The following is a 19,446-nucleotide window of genomic DNA, read 5'->3' on the forward strand; positions in this document are numbered from 1 at the left end:
ACAAAATGCTGATTCTCAGCAAAGAAAAAAGTCTCTCCCTCACATTCAATACCTCCGCAGCTTTGAGGTGCTGCTGCAGCCGCTGGCTTCAACAGGGAGGAATTTAACCTGAAGCTACAATTCAGAAATAAAACACCTTCAATAAACAGCATGAAAACCCTCCACAAGCAGCAACCCGTAGTGATGCTCTGCCCTGAGAGGCGTTGTGTGCCTGGAGCGAGGAGCTCAGGGCTTCGGGGTGGGGTGGGCATGCTTCATCCCAGCCCTACTGCAATGATCCAGGTGCAGTGGTTCCCCAGCTCTCTGCCCCACATCTCCCTCACTGCCCACCAGCATAAAGGTCCTCCGCGGGGCTGGGAGAGCAAAGGAGAAACCACCGCTCTGCCCTCATCAAACAGAGCCGACTTAAAAGCACAAGATCTGCTGCTAAAGCCTTTGATTCAGCCAGAAATGTAGCCTTAAGTGCGAATGAATAAATAGCAGCTTGAGAGCCAGAGCTGCCATTTTCTCTTGTAGAGCCTAAGGGTGAGATTAGAGCGAGGTCCCAACCTTCCTGGGTCGGAGGCTGTGCCTCCTTCCTGGAACGATCCAGCTCTCACCAAAGCCAAGGACACAATCTATATGTTCTCCTGTAGCAACAAGATTTGCTTCGAAGCACTTTGACGTTTCTATGGTCACCTGGTAAACCGGAGTGCAAGCAGTGCAAGAGCTAATTATAATGGAAGTGAATATTTATGGGCTCCAGGGCTAAGAGGGGCCGCTCCGATAGTCTAATGTGATTTACTGCTTAACATATGTCAGAATATCGCACCCCTCAGTCCTTTGGTGGAGGGAGTTACTCATCTTATCCATAATTTAACACTACAGAGTCCAATCGTGCACTTGAATTAAAGCTTATCTTCTAGGAACCCATCCAATCTCCACTCAAAGACAGCAAGCGATGGCAAATTCATAATTTCCTTTGTTAAAGTGCTCCAGAGTTTAATTACTCTCATTGTTAGGAAGGTGTGTGGCATTTCCATGCTGCGTTTCTCTGGCTCAGTTTTCCCACTGGTTGTTGGGTCCCTGTTAACCCAAAGCTCCCTCCATGCCACACGCATTCTCCAAAGAACCTCACAGGCTCCACACACTCACCTTGATGCAGTAGCGGAGGTGCTGCTCCATCAGCACTATTTTTACAGAATCAGCTTGTTTCCACACAATCTGTGCCTTATTACAACCTGTGTGTTTACTCATCCCTGGGAATATTTTTTAAATTATCACCACCAAACGAACTTGTATTTCTATCTCTGGAATCTATTAAGCGCTAAGTTCTCACTGCAGAGGTTTCAGCAGGAGACGACTGACCACAATTTGCTACTGATTCTGAATGAAGAATGAATGCCTTCAAATGCTGAGGTTGGACAGGACCAAAGCAGCTCACCCTGGGACAGCCCAGCTAGGAGATCCACCAGTCCATAAAACAGAAGGGCATAAAAGAACACAGGGCGTATACGCATCCCTATTTCCTTTTTATGATCAGTATTAATAATAATGACCATCCAACACTTTTCAATCGCCCTTATTACTCCAACACCTGCTCTCCTAACCGTTGCAATCGTTGCTATCTGAAAGAGGCAGTTAAAATGGTTAATGATGCAAATAAATGAGTCTTTCAAACGTCTCTCCCCTTCCTCGCCTGTTCCTCAGTGACTCCCAGGCAATGCAACTCTGCTTTTTAAATCCCCAGCACAGTGGACCAAGAGGACCATCCTCACCACTGCCATCACCACAGGGCAGGGACTGCACTCCTCCCACTCCCATTCCAGAGATGCAGATCCCAGTGACAACCCCATGCTGCTGCACAGTGCTCTGTCTTTGATTTCCACTTTGTTATTTCCCCCCTCACTTTGAATTCCCTTTATTTTATTTTATTTTTTTTTTTGGCGACCTACTTCTCCTTCTTTTCATATTTTATTCTATTTTAAGAGGCTTTTATTTTTCTCAAAACTTTCTCTTTTTTTTTTTTTTTAAGGAAAATATGCCATCTGTGTTTATACATTTTTAAATATTGTTTATTCTTGCTTCTGAAGTAACGGTGGCGTATAAAGGATTCTCATCTCAATTTCCCCTATTATGCAACAGCTTTCCTGTTTTTAAACACCAGCATCCTTTTGAGGTTCAGATTTAGCACCGATTCATTATGTGTCTTGGTAAACCACAGATAAAATCCCAACAAAGCTCTCCATCCTTCGGTGGGGCCAATCCCTATAGCCCTACAGGGCTGGGGGAGCCCTGTGATACCCAGCAATCTAGAAACACCCAGTATCAAACACAACATCAGCTTCAAACGAGGCAACAGCAGCACTCGCTGGAGCACCCTAACAACATTTGTTGCTCTCACAGTCATCGTTCTCCTATTGGACACGGATCTCTCCACGCATACGATAGAAGGGAATTTCATGACCCCTCCCTGCCCACACCTGAGCAAGAGCTGCCTTCCTTTGGCGAATGCCACCGTTGGTTTCAACGGCGTTATTTACTCGAATGGTTATTTACAGAATCACAGAATTTATGTGCATTTATGTGCAGGGCACTTGGAAAGCTCAATCAATGGAGCACTTATGATTGCAGAGGTTTTTTGAATAATAAAACAACGCTCTGTGCTCGCGCTCTCGTTATTTATTTAATCAAAACGCCTTCTGAAAAATTACCAACTGATTGAAACAGCCTTGCTTGTAAATGACCAACAAATGAGATACAACCAAATCTTGTACGAGCTGCCATTAAGGGATCTCTCTACCAGAGGGCTGTCGGCATCGCGTGTCCATCCAGGAACCGACGTTAGCGTTAAATTACCCATAGAATCATAGAATCACCAAGGTTGGAAAAGACCTTCAAGATCATCCAGTCCAACCGTTCACCTATTTCCAATAGCTCCCACTAAACCATGTCCCTCAACACAAGCACAAACGAAGGTATGGAAAGGAGCTGAAATGAGGGTGTGTGCTGTTCCTGCCCTTCCCTGCTCTTTGGTGCCGTGTGGAAGTTGAATCACGCAGCGCTCCTTGCAGAAGCCCAACACTTCAGTGCAGAGCTCTTTTGTAGAGATGATAGGAAGCACCATCAAACATTCCTTTTCATCTTTCTCTCTCATTTCTTTAAAAGGCAAATGGGACGCAAATGACATAATATATAATGCATCCCTTTGGTTCCTGCCAATGTACTTTCAGTGTAAGAAATGATAACGATTTCTGTTTGTTTGCTTCCAAATGAATTCAGAAGAGTCCATCTATGTCTTTGCTTGGGGACACAAAATGCAAAATGAAGACCCTGTCCAGCAGTGCTGGACCACGGGCATTAAATCACACCAAAATCACCCGCTGTTCCACTCAGAACAAATCTGTATCTGCCCTTCACTGACTGCAGCTGAGCTTTCTTTCAGAGAATCACAGCCCACAGAAGGCCCTGTGCTGCCACATTGGCATTCCAGCCCAATGCAGAGCCCTGGATGTGGCAGTATGAGAATCAGCTTCGTTTTGGATGCGGTATTTAAAAAAAATAAATAAATTACTTGAAGGCAAATATAGAGCGCGTCTGGGTTTTTCAATTTAATTTAATAAATTATCTTGGCTGCAGTAATTATTTATTTGAAATAGGAATTTGGTGAGTGGCCTCAAGTCCTTTTAATACCGCATTAATAAAGTAACCACGGATTACTGATACAATTCTAAAGGAAGTTTTTTTAAAAAATGCTTTTTCTGTTGAAGCTTTAAAGCTGTCCTTGCCCTGAATATGCAATTGTTCCACTGGAAGCACCCACCCTTCACATCACTGAAAGGCGCAAGCAGAAGTATGACCCTGCTCTTTAGACAAGCAAGCAGGTTAGGAATTAGGAACGGTTTCATCTCCAAAAGAGTGGTCAGCATTGGCTGCATAGGGAAGCTGGGGGAGGGCCACCATCCATGGAGCTGCTCCAAAACCATGGGGATGTGGCACTCGGGTACACGGTCAGTGGGGACGGTGGGATGAGTTGGGGTTGGATTTGGGGATCTTAGAGTTGTTCTCCAACCCGAACGGTTCATGATTCAAACAGAAGACAAACGGCAAGGAGCAGAGGGCACTCAGGAGCTCCCATTAACAGCACGTATCGATCATCACATTCAATCAGGCAGGCGTTGCCCAAACCACGTTGGCTCCAGAAAACACCTGGAGGGAGGAATGCCTCCTCCCTGCTCATGTCAAGGAACACAGGCCAAAAACTGCTATCCATCAGCATTGCTTTCATTGCATTTAGAGTGAAAAGCCTCTTTTCACCACCGTCCTCCAGCCCAACAAAGGAAGAAATGAAGACTACAAAGGGTGTTTTTTTCCTTTTAGCTTTCATTTTTGCCCCTTTAGCCCTACTCCTCTCCTTCCTGCGGCAACTCACTGTTGTAAATGGAAGGAAGGTTGAGAGAAAGGAAGTAGGAAAAAGAAAATTCTTTCAGTGTTTGGGGAAGCACCGGTCATAAGTACATCAATTTTTAGAGAATGGTTTTGACCTTTTTTTTTTTTTTTTTTTGCTGCCAGCTCTCAGAGCAGCAGCGCTCTGGGCAGGGATGTTAATGGCGCAGATGATGGAAAGATTTGAACCAGCAGAAAGCTGGTGCTGGCCACCAGCAGATAACCAGGGACAGCAGGAGGTCAGGGCAGCGCCGTGCGGGCATCCATCACCCAGGCACGGTGACAGGGCACTGATAAGCTCATGTCCCCCTCTCACCGTGGAACAGAACCTTTCTCTGCCTGCTGGTGATGCTCTGGGTCTTTCTGCTGTGTGGGCTTTCCATCAGAGGGCACAGAGAAACTCCCACATGGGGGAGAAGAGAAGAGGGTGGGAAAACAGCCTTCAGCTGTCCAGGGATGTGCCTTGCTGGGATGAAGCAGCGCTGCTCCCGCCTGTGTTGGGACAACGTCACTGTTCAGCTTCTGTTGCAAATATTTACTTTTTATATCACAAAACGCATGCAAAGAATAAAAGCTTCATTTTGCTTTTCAAAGCAGAGGAACGGCACGAATCGATATATACACCAGGTGGCCAAAGCCTGAAAACTAAGAGAGAAACTGCAGGTGTCGTCGTCAGACAGAAGCAGAAAAACGTTTGTGTTTTGACTCCACGCTGCAGATAGCACTTGTGTGATTTCCCTCTGAATTCCCTGTTTCCCCTGCTCGACAGGCCCCCAGGCTCCCACTCCAGCTCATCTCCTTTTTTATTTGCTTCTGTGCTTGGAACAAATATTTTATGTGTGTTTATACAACATTTTTTTATGATCCAGTCTGCCACTGGATTTCCAGAGTAAATGAAATATGGCACAGCAGTCATGTACCAGGGTGAAAACCGTTTAATATGTTTGTAAATCCACCTCCTTGGACAGAAAGTCATATAAATATAGTTAACAGCACATTAAAATCTGTTTACTGCACAAGGCAAGTTTGTTTTCCAGTTCACTGTTCAGAAAAAGCATCCCTGCAGCTGAAGGCAGCACAGTGCCATGACTTCTTCATTTGGGAGCCCTGCTCCAACACAAGGCACTTGAGCTTCCCATGGCAGCAGGCAGTTATCTGCCCATCCATCCACTCCTCATCACTTCTCACTGGCCTCCTGCATCCCTCTCAGCCCTCCATCCTTCCACACTGTGCTATTGGGGTGCAACCCAAAGACAGGCGCAAATCAGGGGTAATATTTCCCAGGGCACTGAAGCAAATGAAGAGAGAACCAGACCTGTGCACATCTCACTTTTGCTTTGGTCAAGGCTGCCCCACTCCAATTTTCTGTCCCCTCCAAGAAATCCCTGTGACCCTTTTCCCCTTGTCTCCCACACTCAGCCCTGCGTGATGCACACCCACAACCTGCAGCATCGGACTCAGAAATGGCAAACCCCGAGCAAAATCCTTGCTGTGACACTGGGGATGCAGCTGGATGGTTGCAGCCTTGCTCTGGGCACTGCTGCCCACCAGCTTTGGCCACCGCTGTGCAGATAAACAAAGGCTGCAGAAAAGGCTTGAGATTGGCCGCAGAGAACCTGGAATATAAAACCCTCAGGTTTCCCCCCTCCTCCTGCTGCTGTTGATGATAGCCTTTTACTGGAATAACTCACTGATGCTGACAGATAAGCTTTTAGGCTAGTGAAATCTCAGTGACACTTTAAGTGCCCTAAATGACAAAACAAGGACGTGCAAAATTATCCTGCCCATCCTTGATAAAACACACTTGTCAGGCACTTGGATGCTGTTCCAGATGCACAGCCCTGGCCAGGATGAACCAGCCCTGCCCTGTGTGACCGCAGCACGGCCACATCTGGACCCTGCCCTTGTCCCCAAGCCTGAAGACCATGAGGAGGACCCTCTAGTCCCAGAGATGGGCAGGGAGCTGGCATGGAGAGAACACAAACTCCTCGCAGGCTACAGTTCTGCAGGTCCCGATGGGAAAGCCTCCATTAACCGGTCATCAGATCAAATTAAACTCCCACGACATGGACTCTGCTGATGAGCGGTACCAGTTGTCACCAATTAAAATGAGAAAGATTCACAAGTGCCCTGATGTTTTGTCCTTGCAGAGGAAGAGAATACGAGAACAGAAGAAAGTGAGAAGTACAAAAAATGGGCAAGCAGTGAGCCCCCATGTCTGCCGGGCAAACAGACAACTGCCCCCAGGTTATCCATTGCCCAGGGACCAGTGCAGACCTGGGGGGCTGCAGCCCCACAACCCATCCACTAACACAGCCACAGCCAAGGAAAACACAGCCTGATGTCACCAAGGCTCTCCATGCAGAGAGCAGGAGATGGAGGCTCTCTCTGGCATCAGGGACCCATTGCTTATGCCAGGCAGAGCTGCCTCTCTGCTCTGTTTCCCGAGTGATGGATGAGAACAAAATGGCTATAAATTGCCGGGTACCGAAGCAATGTTTTATCTGTTGTGCTGAAGGAGCCACGAGCAGTGGGCTCTGAGCTGCGTGCAGGGCACTGGCTGTCAGTCATGCGTCAAGTGGCATCGCGAGGGAGAGGTGATGGAGATCAGCACCGAGTGCCAGGGGAGACAGATGGGCGCCCGCCTGGGCACGATAAAAACACAGACAACTCCCAGTGCCCTGCTGTATCCATCCCCAAACGCTTTGGTTGCTGTTAGTTATGCAGAGATTGCAGCTGGATACCCTCAGCTGTTTGAGGAGATCACTGGGCTCCATCCATCCATCCCAACACGTGGTCAGCAGTGGATGGAAAGGAATCAATGGGTGTCGGCAGCAAGATAGACCGTTGTTTACCGTGGAAATCCCTTTTTTTCCAGAGAACCACCCGCCACCATTCCCTGCCGGCTCCGCCTCTCCCAGCCATTCCCTATCGCTCCGGGCACGGAGCTTCTCTGCTTACCCCAATACAACTCGATTTCGGCCCCGGGGCGCTGCGTTAGCACCGAGCACGGCCGATGTCTTGCGGGAAATAAATTGACCTATGCAAATGCAAAACCGCTTCCCGCACGGGGCAGCTCCTCTGAGGGAGTCCCGGGACCGGCGGGCAGCACTGCGGGCTCCTCACCACCGCAATGAACCCTGCAAAAACCTCGGCAGAGGCTGAGACACGCCCGAGCTGAAGGCCTTCCCCCCCCCCCCCCCCCCGTTTCCCTACTTGAGAACAAAGCTGTTTAAAGATGTTTTGAATTCCTCCTCAAACACACTTGCAATGCCATGGAGACCGATGCTTTTGAATGCTGGTCCCCAAACCTTCCCTGTGCTCCAAAGGAAAAAAAGCAAAAGGTATTCCGCTCGTTTTACAGAGTGCTTATTTGGCATTTTATCACAGAATGTTTTACTTCCTTGATAAATCTATGGGGTGGGTGGGGGTTTCCCTCAATCAAAAATTCTACTATAAGAAAAAACATCCACATCTGGAGACTTCTTCCCCCTAAAGATATCAGAGACAAGAGCCTGAGGCTGAAGCCACAAACCCCAATCAGCCCAGGTGCTCTGAGTCGTGCTCCTGGAGCTCCCATTTCCATCACGGTCTCCATAGCAAGGCTGTCCCCACAGCACAGCTCACACTAAAGCCCACAGAACACCTGTAATAGTGCACGCCTTCAGCTGAGGCACTGCTCCATATGTATACAGCACATTCATTTACTGTAAGGCCAGCGGTTGCACAATGAACAGACTGACAGCTACAGGAGAGCAAACAACAACAGGGATTGTCTACGTGCATCAGGCTGCAAGAAGGACATCCACTCCCAGGCTGCTTTAATCTGGTGTAACGCCTTCCTGCTCTGCAAACAACACCTCTTCTCTGCAGAACAGCATTCGGAAATAAAGGCAGGGTGGGAGAAGCAGCCCTGCAGCCTCCTCCTTCCTGACCACTGCTCTCCTCCCACACTGTGCTCTTTTGCAGTGAACTCGAATCAATGCCAGAGTTTCTCCCCCATCCTGCTCTCCAGGAGATGAAATCACGCAACTCCGGTGCCCGGTGCAGAATTGCTTCCCATAGAAAAGACTTGAGAGACTTTCCACGGCCCCTGGCCCCAGTGGTGCTGGGCACAATGCAGGAGCAGTGCCTGCCCTCAGCTCTGGGCACAGCAGGGAGGAGAGCGCTCACCAAACTTTGCAGAAGGGAAATGAAGCGCAGAGATTAAGTGACCTGCTGAGGGTCACACAGGGAATTGGTAGCAGAGCTCAGAACGGAGCCGGGATCTCCAGGGTCTGACCGCATGATACTTCTTTCTCTTTCCCTTTAGATAGCTGAGTTAAAAATAAAACCACGATTCCTTTCTGCTTAGCAGAAATGTGACTTCCCAGCAGAGGAGTAGGTTCTGTTAACTGCTGGACTGCAGCATCACTGCAACGCTGCCTGCTTCTCTGCAGCACTCCCATGCTGCGTGTTCTAAGGGATGCGCGTGTGTGAGTGGATGTTCCTAACTAAGAGTACATACATTAATTAGGTTACTTGCCATTTTCCTCCCCATAATTAATACAGAACCTCTTCACAGACCCCTTTGAAGTGAACCTCTGTTGGTTAAGAGAAACTTTCCATTGCCAGGCAGCGCTCTGCAGCAGCTGCTCGCATTGTTCGCTTCAGCTGGAATAAAACTCCATCTGATAACGAAAGGGAAAAAGGCTTCCACGTCTGTGTGCTGTCACACAGGCAGTGTTTGGGATACAGGGAGTGGGCTGCCGGCCTCCATACAGCACAGAGATGGGAAGAATCAGATTGTGATGGCTTTGATTGCTCTGTTTAATCCATTCTGCTCCAGCCGGACAAGGGCTCCCTTTGGGGACAGCTTGTGGCGAGATGCAACTTCACGCTGACATTGTTTGTTAAAGAAAAAATAGGTTTTGATTGCTGTGGGCCCAATTAAATACTCTTCGATGTGCAAGGGTGGGTAGGTGTTGTGTGTACCACTGCCTCCTCTGGGATAAAGCATTCCATGCAGAAAAAACAAAAAACCCTTCTGGGGGCTTTGTGTTTAGTGGTACCTCCCCCATCAGCTGCAGCTGTGTCAGATCTCATTGCAAACAGGCGTGCACGCCTGGACACGAGCTTGTTTGTGGGGCAGATGCCAACCCCTTTTTTGGATGGGATGTGTCTGAATTGATATCTGCAACAAACCTTCAAATAAACCCAGAGGACTGGCGAACAGCTGGTGGAAGGCTCCTGTGCTTTGCCTGCTGCTTATTCAGACAATTTGTATCAGCTCATCGTCCCCCAGAGTTTTCCAACCTGTTGTGTCCTTCTGTTTTCTCTTGTTTGCTAACTAAGATCTTTGGGGCAGGAGCTGTCTTTTTTTTTTTTTTTTTTTTTTTTTTTTTTTTTTTTTTTGGCCAGGGCTGCACAGCTGGGAGCCTGCAGCTCAGCCACGCACTCAGACAAGGGAAGGCTGAAGGACAAAGATACAGCTTAGCACTGACCATCCTGCATTCCCACACAGAATGAGCTGACTGTGACGGCACGGGGCAATAACACAAAGACACGAGTGTGTACGGAGGGGAAACACAAGCAGGACCCCCTTCTCCCCCCACCTTTGCTCGGTTGGCAGCTCCCATCAACGCCGCTCTGCCCGCACCGCTCAGATGCTGCGCTGTGCACAGAACCCATCGACAGGTCTGCATGAAAAATACATGAGCAGTGAACTGACAGGCCGTACGACCTCAGCCGCAATCAGGGCTCCGAACTGCCCTGCGTTCCCCCTGCTCGAGCTCCCAGACCCCGAGCGCTGCTCCCTCCCCATCCCTCCGAGCCGCTGCTGTTGCTACAGTCGGTCTTGAGGTGTCTCCCGACGACAAAGAGCTGCGAGCAGGGAACGTGGGGGGGGGAGGGAGAGGGGGTGGTGGTGAAGGGAAGCAGCTCCGAGGCTTTGCAGCAGCCATAGCGCTGGAGCACGGCGCAGAGCCCTCGAACTGCTATTTTAAGAACGCAACGCTGCTGCGGTCAGAGGGAGGTGTTCAAGGTGCGGGTAGAGCCCCTCCGCCTTGTTTCTGAACTGGGGGAGAATCTCCTGCCGAAAGGAGCGTGGTTTTGTCCCACGTTTGCGGCCGTGGCACGTGGCGCTGGGGATGGCATCCCACCTGACCTGCGCTGGGTGCCTGCCGTTCTGCCAGCTGCCTTCTCTCCCACCCAATGCAGCAGCACACAGCTGCTGGGTGCCCTCTGCAGCCCATAAGCTCTCCGTGCCCCGTCCACAGCACGGGGACCGTTCTGCAAACACAGGAGCACCTCCAGGACCTGCTGCCAGCTCCTCCTGCTCTGTAGGGATGGAGCAGACAGGGCTCGGGGAGACAGAGAGCCGCACTGGAGCCATTTGTTATGGGACCGTGCATCTCAGCATGCAGGCATTCATCTCCCACGCTTTCTAAAATAAATACATCACCTCCAGCTTCTTGTCTCTGTCCTCCTGCACTGTACCTAAGCAGTGCCTGGTGCCCTTCTCTTCCCCGTTCTCCCTGCAGGGAGCTGGCTGAGAAATTCACATGTACCTCTTCTTGATAAGAGGGGATTCCCTCCATTTGCACACTCACAGCTATCAAGAGTGCAAAAACCCACATGCAATGCCCAGCCAGCATGGGCAGGAGATACCTGCTGACAAGCCAAGCCTACACCTCTGCAGTGATGTCCCCTAAGAAAAGTGCTTCAGATGTAATCCTGTTTGTAACTCGACGCTCACACCCACAAGAATCCACCTCGACAAATATCACAGCTGGCTTTTAAAAGGTCTGTGCAATTTTCTAATCATCAATAATAGGAGTAGATAAACGGGGGGCTAATCAAATCACCCGCTTTGGAACAAAAGGTTATCAGGGATAAAAAAAAAAAAAAAAGAGAGAGAGAGAGATGAGCAGAAATGTATTCCTTTCATGTACAGCTTCACAGAATGAGGCGGGCGTGATCTGTGTGTGTTTGATGGGCTTGGAGCAGGGATGCTGCTCTGCTGTGCCTGACTGCACCAAGAGCCCCAAATGCTTTGCAGGGCACTGTTACTAACAAGGGAGTGTGGCCAGCTGTGGGGGAGGCTGATGCCTGCATCTGCTTCCCAGGAGCATAGTTCTCCTTATCCCTATGGGTGAAAGCTCAGCCAACACCACCACCACATCCCGTAGCATCCTGCTCTGCGCCCGCTGTAGGCTTTCCAATGAGCTCCAGTGAGGTCTTTCTAGAAAGATCTGCTCTCTCTAATGAATCAGCTTGAATTTCAGAAAGCACAACATGTTTTGGGACTATTATTTCCCTTTCCCAGGGGAACAAAGTCCCTTGGCCTGGGGTCTTTGCTGTGTCCTCTTCTGTTTGTTCTAATTGCCCTGAGATGCTCTACCTGGAGTGAGCCTTAGTACGTAATTATATACCATTAGCAATGAGAAAAACATGACAACTGCTTTGGATAATCACACAGAGCACAATTTCTGCCAGTCTCCTAGATACCACAGACACATAAGTATTGGTCTCATTTTTTACAAGAGAATATTTTGGAAGAATTACTTAAAGCCAGAAATAAAAGCTGCAGACACACAACCCTGTTTTCACAGCGCTCAAACGAAAGCCAAAGGGAAAATTCACTACAAATCCCAACCAACTGCCAGGATTTCTGTTCTTCCTAACTAAAAGCAGAGTTAACCTTGCAATAGCAAAGGCAGCCTTCAGAGAATGCCTTTTGCTCTCTGCCTGTCCCCTGGGCATCATGGCACTGTGCTATGGGGGGTGGTTCCCTCGAGAGGCAGAGCCCCAAGGGCTGCAATGGAGGGCAGAGGAAGGATGGGTTTGATGGGAAATCTGCCTTTCGGTCAGAAAATGCTCACTGTTCAGCAAAATCTTGTAGAGTGTTGCAATGCCACGGAAAACAATTTCAAGTTTATTTCCAATTCAAGCAAAATATGTTGCTCAACTCATAGAGACAGGATAAAAATTAGAAGCGTATGTTGTTCCCAGATTTTTTGATAATGTAATTAGCTTCCCTCACATAAATTACCCTTGGCTCAGGGCATTTCTGCGACATGGCTGTGGCCAGACCGAGCCCCTTACGACCTCCCAAACACACAATTAACTCCCCTTGCTTTCCCCACCACCCAGCACCAGATGCTCCAGAACAAGCACTGGGATCTTCAGGACGCAAGAGAGCATTTTGACCATTCATTCTGCATAAAACACACAGGCCCCAAACCCAGACACATCTGCACTGAGCCCTGAGGCTTCTGCCTGAGTTATGGCAGATCTCTCAAACTGAGATCTAGTGCTGATTTACAGACTTCAGGAAGCTGCACTGCCATCCCTGGGTAAACTGCTCTCATGTTTTATGACCTTGCTGCTAAGAGTTTGCACTGTGTTTCTAGCCTGGATTCGTCTAGGCTCTGTTCCTGACTGTTACATATAATTTTGCCTTTTCCCATTCCGTTAAAGAGCCATCTACTGTCAGAAGTCTCCTCCTTTTGATAGCTGTAGAAAATGCAGGAGATCCCTTTGTGAATCATTACAGCGCACCTTGCCCCTTGCTTTACTTTGCTTCTTCCAAGACGTTTTTCAGCACAGAAAGGCTCTGATGAGCACAGAGCTATTTATCACTTCTTCCTGGAAACAATCACCACCACCCTGCCATGCAAAAGTTGCAGAGGGCAAGTGAAGATCCTTCTCCTAAAGCTCCGTGCTACAAAACGCATTGGAGGCCGCTAGAAGGACATTGCCTGCTCACCACAGGCTGTTTTCATAGAACAGCTCAGGTTGGAGGGGACCCTAAGCCCACCCGGTGCCACCTCCCACCATGGGCTGCCCAGGGCCCAATCCCACCCGGCCTCAAGCGCCTGCATGGGTGGGGATGCTGCTTTGATAGGGGATTGTGGCACAGGAGCAGGGTCTGCATGCTGCCATCCATCCCCATGTACACCCACTGCTTTTCCTTTCCCCCGCCCTGCCACACGTCTTCCAACTTCTCTCCTTTGCAGTATTTTTCAGACTGAAGGATGACACTGTCAACCAGTCCCCAGTGAATAAAAAAAGCAAACAAGGTGTTGAGAGCCCCAAGGACAAGGCTGGCTGCTGCCAAGGTCACCTGCATGAAGATATTCATCTTCATTCCTCACCATCACCATGCAGCCCCAGTGAGCTGCCTTGGAGAACTGAGCCATTTCCGGGCTGTGCATTTTTAAAGGATGAGGGAGCACAGAATGGTTCAATAGAAGATTGCTTCGTAAGACAATGGCTGAGCTGATAATGCCAGCTCAAGTCATACCACTGGGGACCTCTTACAATTTTAAGATCCAATCAACTTTAAAATATTACTGCCTCAGACAGGCTGTGAGTCCTGGAATAGAAAACAAGTGATCCTGTTTTATTTACAGGAAAAAAGCGTGTTCTTCCTTTCCTTACCCATGTATTGAAATATTAATAGCGTTTGTGTGTTGCTGTGTCAACACCACATTACCAGAGCTCCATCTACACAACCTCTGCTAACAACACTTAATGCCTTGCTCTGAACTGCACGCGAGGAGGGCAACAAGAGCAAGGACAAGCAGGCTCCAGGGGAAGCTGCAACCAAACCCGTCTGCACCCTGTTCCCTCTGTCCTCCCAAAAGCCTTTTTCACTGCCTGAATTACCATTTGATCACAGGAGAGCAAAGCCCTGCTTGCAGAAGTTTGGCTTAGGGATAACCATGCAGTATCAACCCCGGTTTTGTATCTCTACTGTGTTGTGATGAAATTGCCCTTATGCTGCCTATCTGTTGCAGTGGTGTTCTACAGCACAGGAAGCTCTTTGCAATGTGTCTGCGTGCTGCATCCCTCTGTTACTATCTGGAAAGTGCTTATATGACATATCATTATTCTGCCTTACCCAGTTGCCACAGTGGTGATGACTGCATTATATATTTTATCATAAAAACAATAGCAACTACTACAAAAGTTTCTTAATAAAACCTGCTCCTCTCACTGGTGCAGAGCGCGAGTTAAGCGCTGTGCAACATCAAGCAATTTGTGGCTCGCGCACACACCGTCATGCAAACGTCCCCAAAGTGCCCCATGAAAAATTCAATAACATCAATAAAGTCAACAGACAATAACAAGCAGCCTGGCTCAGCCGTGAGGTAGGTTTGAAGGGGAACACCTCAGCTGCCTTCAAGCAGGCTTAGGGAGAGCAGCAGCCCCACAGCGGGGTGAGGAGGTTGTGCATCCTACCATGAGAAGCATGCTATAGGGAAGGTGATCAAGTAGCACGTGGAAAAGAGCACTGCCCCATGCCCAGAGCTACATTTTGCTGCCTGGCACCTGCAGCAGCTCTTGCCTTTGACATAAGGCACTGCAGAGGACATGAGGGTCCCTCACCCCAACCCATGGGTGTCAATGCCAGGCTGAGTGCATCCCACGCTGCCCACCTTTCAGCACCCAATCACGCCCTGCTGTGCTCCTGCCTTCCTTATGTATCACTCATCCATCCCCGCGATTCAAATTCGTCCTCCTTTATGAAGAATTAACTTGTTTGAGGTGATTTATGAAGACTGGCAGGCACCTGTACTGAAGCAACGCTCTAATACGTTCATCATGAAGTCCTGTAGTTATTCCTAAAAGAGCTCATGTTAATGCGTCACATTAAAATTCATACTTTATTTCGACATAACTAAATGTCTCCCTGCAATCTTTAAAATCTGCCCTTCAGAACCTGGATTTTTTTTCTTTTTGGTTGGAGATTGAAGCTACGAAGGTGACAGCTCCACGTAAACAAGCGATGGCATTGGCAGGCGCTCGCAGGTCGTGCGTGTGCCATGTGTTATACACTTGGGTTTGACTGACAGCCAGGACTTGTCTTGTCAAATTACATCTTCAGCCAAATGTGACTAACTTTTGCGAACGTAGATAACAAAATGATTTTGCTTTAAAAAAAAAAAAAAAATATATAACCTCTTCTAATTCAACTTTTGCTAACGGGAGCCAGATTTCACCAAAAAGAAAGAAGAAAAAGAGGTGTTAGTTTTTACGTTCTTCTGAAAGACTTCTCAATTTGCTCCTGGTGAATTGAATCTGAGTCCATGAGTGAGCCGAAGGAGCGGCTTCAAGGGAGCCTTTCATGTGCACAAGCTCGGGGAGGAAGTAATCGCCATGAAAGCAGAGCTATAGGGGGTAAAGTCTTGAATAGTTTGGTGGGAATATTTTTCTCCTCTCTCAATTCAGGCATATTTCATTCCTTTAAGTCCCCGGTAGCAGCGAATCCACTGGAACTCATTGAATTTGGCACCAATTCTGTGCAAAACTTAATTGGCCTGAGTTCACTCAAATTACCTGGTAGAAAAGCCCAGCACCGCATCTCCCCATTCCCTGCTCGCTTCTGTGTTTTCTCCACGCGTTTCCCTTTGAATACCAAATGCACACCTGACTGCCGGCCAGATTGTGCTTTTGGTCTGGTGAGGGCTGCGGGAGGTGTCTGAAGCCCTGCCCAGGAGAAGAAAGCTTCTCGTGAGCCCCGAGCAGAGCCAGCTGGGTCCCCACACCCCTGGGGGAACATTCCTTCTCACTGTCCTCTCTGTGTTTCCCTCACTTTTCAAGGCCATACTGAAAATCTATCAATGCACGTACCAGGAAGGCAACACAATTGCTTTTCTGGCATGGCATCAGCTCCTGCACTGTGCTTTCTCCATTCTCCTGCACAGCCCCGCATCTGACTTCCAGCACGCTCCGTGGGTCATAATTGACCACTTATAGCCTTAGCTACAGTATTAATTTACAAGGGCTGCAATCAGTTGCGTTCCTTGCTCTCAGAGTGGAGAAAGAAAGAACAAGAAAAGGAGTGGGAAAGTTAATCAAAATTTTTTTTTTGCCTATCACTGTGTCTCTGCAGCAGAAAAATGCCATCCTTCTCCTGCTGTTTGTTAGGAGCGGGCTGCTTCATGAGAAGCACTCGAGACACAAAGGCAGACAGTCCCAGCTCCAAGCATAGCCACCCCAGTTGGGGAGATGGGCAGGCGTTGCTGCATGCCAGAACTGAGCATCATTGCTTTTAGGTGTGCTCAAGGAGTGTGATGCTCCCGGGGCCAAGACATAAGGGCAGGGCTGAGCAGAGGCCTCCCCTTCTGGTGGCCACTGGTCACCACGAGTGCAAGCGGATGTCTTCATCATGCTCCTGTGCCTGGATTTGCTCCAAAGCAGACTGAAGACCATGGAAATCTTTCCATTAAGTCCGCTGGGCTTTGAGCCAAACTGCACTGCATTAAACGCCTGGGACACGAGACAGAAAGATGGACAGAAAAACAGAATAGAGTGCCTACGGGAATCCCATACAAATGCACAAGCAGTTCCTCCTGGCATCCAGGAGGACATTGCCATGGCTGCTGGCAGGGGTCTCTGTGCCGGAGGAAGTACCAGAGACATTCCCAAGGAAGCATCAAGGCGCGCAGTCAGCCCACACTCCATCCCAGCACTGGGAGAAACGCCCAGCTCTGCAAGGTCGGGTCAGGACATGATGGATGGGATGGAGGCCCCATTGCCAGCCGCACTGCCTGGCCAGGCACTGGCAGCACCCATGGCAGTGGGAGAAGGGAATGCAGCTGGCACAGGCAATGCTGGCTGCCTCGGGATGTCAGCACCACGCAGTGCTTGTCCTCACGTTTGTTTATTTTCACAGGAAAGAACAGAAAATGACAGCTAATAAACTGCCTGCCAGCGACCTCCTTCTCCCCTGTCCTTTGAAGCTAAACTAACTGTTGGCTTTGAACCCCCCTCTATTTATTAGGTGGAGCAAAGCTTATGTACTTCTTGGTTGCCATAAATTGTAGCGTCTGAGAGGAAGGGAAAAAAAGAAAGATAATGCGACGTGCCCTCCCAACTAACTTAGCTAATTAAAGCACCTCTGAACTGTTCCCAACTATTCCTATGTTATGACAACGTGAATGGCACATTGCAGTGAAACTATTAAATTTATATCGTGCAGATAAAATTCAAATGAGACAATTATTACTTTGTAATAGTGGTTGAGCCACTGTCTTGCGCCAAGCCTGAACAATGCTTTATTCACAGCCCAGGGATGGACTTCTCAAACAACACATAACCTCCACCACCAACTCATGTGAAAGCCCTGACAAAAGGCACTCCAACAATTTTTTCCAGTTACTGAGATTTTTTAATTGCTTCAGGCAGATATCTGAAAGGATCTGCTTTTTAGACCTGTTGTTAGAGGCGCTTCTCTTCATTCCAAGTTTGGCAACAAGCCTGTCCCTTAAAGATTCAAAGACTTTTGAACCTCTGCAATGCATTTTCATTCTATCTACTCAAGACACCCTTGCTTTTAAACCTGTTTCCAATATCAGAGAAGGAAAATTTATTTCCTTTGCCATATTTCTTTTTTAAAGACCGAAGACAACATTTTCCAGTAGGCAGGGTAGAATTGTCCCTGGGTAGAATTCTGCTCTTTATCCCACTTCTGAGGAAGGAATTGATAACGTGCTCATCCATCAAGGATTTGGGAGCGACTCCACCTTCCTCTAGAGCAGAATAAAAATGTCACTGGCTGGCACTTACCAAGTATCCTCCATTTACTTTCTATTACCCTTACGACAAAGAGAGTGATCCTTTAAGACATCCTAAAGGAAGAGGAATCCCTATGAGCCTCGGTCATTTCTCCTTCTGCCACGCTCATGCCACGATACCTACAACGCAGATCAAATACATCTCCACTGGATTTTTCCACTAGGTTACAGCAAGCGGTAGCAAATCTTCAGACTGTGACATTACAGCACGTAAAATGGGAATTGATTGTCATGGCAAGAATAATATTCATTGCGCAGGTTCGCGTGCTCTTGCAATTAAGTTATGAAACACAATGGGCGTCGTGAGGATTAGGTGGACTTTGCAAGAGCCGCTCTTTCTTTTTGCCGAGCATTTTTTATTGTCTTTAGCTAAAATAACCTTTTGGAAACTGGAAGCAACCTCCTCCCCCTCAGCCCTCCAGTCACTGCTGTCCTCTGCTGAACATTGATTTTCCCACTACTCCTCATTTTTCCTGCAACTTGAAATGAACCCGGCTTTATATTTCTGCAGACATGGTAAGAAAAGAGATAGTAAAGTCAGAGAGTTCTATGAGTCTGTGAGGTCAGGCAGGTCCAGCTTTCAGGAGTCCTTAAAAGAAGCTTAAAGACTGAGCATCCTCGGCAGTTTAGATTTAAGACACTAAAAGCTGAACAAGAAAAAAAAAAAAAAAAAAGAAGGCTTCATATTTTTCTTATAAATACTCAGAGCAGAATAAGGAAGTCCCTTTTCCACTGCTTTCCTGTGGTCTCTGGGTGGGGTGTTTGGGAAGGCTCTCTCTCAGGTTCACAGGAAGAACGAGCTTTTGTGCCGCACGTGCTAACAAAAACTCATCAAAAAACCTGCAATTAGCGATGGTATTATTTCTGTAGAATGGATCTCATGTTCAAAACGTGGAGGGCAATTGTGTGACATATCGGTGCAAAGGCTAAAAACAGGGGAGCGCACAGGCAGCTGCACACCTCCAGGGCTGCAAGGAGGCTCTACCTGCTCCCTCTCCATCTTCCAGCAGTCATTGAGGGAAACCGAGATCACGGAGCCCTTTGATCCTCACTCCTCCTCTGCTCTGGGGTAATTGCTATGCTCATCACAGAGAGAGGCATGCCAGGAAGGATAACACAAACCTCACAAAGCAACTGCAACCAGCCTGGTGGTTAGCATCAAAGAGGTGTAATCACAGGTTTCATCGGTTATCTGCAAGCGACACCCACCAGTGCCGCAGTAATTCTTACAGGATGTGCATTCCAGGCTCAAATCATGGAGCTGGGGCCCTATAAGTGCCATAAATCAGAGCCAGGGTCCTATGGATGGATATATCCCGATGGGGCGGTGATTCGCAGCACACTGGGCAGCTCGTGCTTTGTAGCATCTCATCAAGGAGAGGTCATCCAGCACGGAACACCATACCTGAGCAGGGCGTGGGCCATCCACGTTGCCCCTTGAGATGACCTGCTCTCC

This window comes from Lagopus leucura, unplaced genomic scaffold, assembly GCF_019238085.1.
Source record: "Lagopus leucura isolate 7727_CA_CO unplaced genomic scaffold, USGS_WTPT01 Super-Scaffold_100034, whole genome shotgun sequence".
In the NCBI taxonomy this organism is placed as follows: Eukaryota; Metazoa; Chordata; class Aves; order Galliformes; family Phasianidae; genus Lagopus; species Lagopus leucura.